The sequence below is a fragment of the Echinops telfairi genome, unplaced genomic scaffold (genome assembly GCF_000313985.2).
Source record: "Echinops telfairi isolate 266 unplaced genomic scaffold, ASM31398v2 ScPeMD7_18;HRSCAF=68, whole genome shotgun sequence".
NCBI classification, from domain to species: domain Eukaryota; kingdom Metazoa; phylum Chordata; class Mammalia; order Afrosoricida; family Tenrecidae; genus Echinops; species Echinops telfairi.
Genome location: NW_022103915.1, coordinates 18,093,856 through 18,095,443, shown reverse-complemented (window position 1 = coordinate 18,095,443; position 1,588 = coordinate 18,093,856).

The window sequence follows — 1,588 nt, the reverse complement described above, 5'->3', positions numbered from 1 at the left end:
TATGCTCTAACTACGAAAATATTTGATTTACAAATAAGGAATCCTACTTCGCGGAATTTCATTTATCACGGGAGGGTCTAGAACCGATTAACCGCGATAAACGAGGGTTCACTGTACCACCGCCAGGTGTAACACATATAAACTTTCTGCTTCCTGCCATCCACTTACTGTGACTCTCTTCTATATTATTAGATATTCAACAAAAGCTCACAAGATCCATTTGCCCATCTTTGTCTACGAGTTACTGCCAAAATATTTGCTGTCCCTACTAATTTCTTTAATAGAGCACTGTCCTAATTTGAAAAATCTTAAAGTTAGAAAAAAACTGTTCTACAGAAAATGTAACACATTTCCATATAACTAAAGTATTAAAGCTGGAATATTTTCATTTCTAAGTCTTGCCAATCCAAAATTATTTACATATTTTTAATTGACTAATTCATCTTATCTTTGGTAGGGAAACATTCATTTTATGTGTCATATAGCAACTATTTTTATTCATATCCATTTTGTATTTTATTGGTTAAATGCTTTCCTATGTCCTAAGGTGGCAAAAATATTCTTCAATATTATCTCTTAGAAATTTTACTTTATCGCTATTCATGTTTATAACTTCAATTACTTTGATATGATATTTTTATGACATGTGTAAAGAATTTAAAAATTATGTTAGAGATATAAACAATGTACTCTTCCTACTGTTGCATTTATCTTTTCCTTATCATTTTATAATGCCACATGCTCATATACTTATACCTGGTACATGAAAAATTATTTCTTGAATTCTCTATTTCACTAAATATTGTCATCAATCCTTGACCACTGTTTTCAGTATCAAATATTATAATAATAAATCATGGAATCTGGAAGATTTTGTGCCATTTCTTCATTTGTTTAAATATTCTTTGATTGCTGTGTTAGACTGGGTTGTCTAAATAAGCAAACCAGTGAAACTCATCTATGTATTAGAAAGGCATTTAGATGAAGAAGCAACTTTATAACAAGATGGTACCCCAGTTCAGTTCACCCAAGTCCATAGGTCCGATGTTAGCCAAGACTCTATTCAGACTCACGTTGCTGTCTTCCAACTAGGTGGAAAGGTTAAGCAGGAAGCAGGAAGCACACAGCCCTGTGAAGGCAGGGTCATGTGGATCCGAGGTGAGTGGAAGCACAGTGTCAGTGGTATTTGTCCTCCTAGTCCCAGCAAGGAGGAAGGCAAAAAGGCAGAGAGGCATCATCTCTGCTGATACTTGTTCTTAAACAAAAGGTCACACCCCCCAGGAGCTGTCATCAAGCTACCACTTGATTGACAGGGTAAATTTCACCCAGAGCCAGTAGTGTCTAGTCCACATAATAGTTATCTACAATGCTAGAGAAAAATGGGTTGGACTGGTAACTAGAAGCTACTGAGTGTATAGTTTGATTTTGAGAAAACATATCTTAGTATTATTATTTATTTTCATCCTTAAATATAGATATTTCCCTGATTTCCTATCTAAAGCATTATACTTTGTTGGGTTTTTGTAATCATTTTATTGGGGACTCATAAACTTCTATCACAATTCACACATACATCAATTGTGTCAAG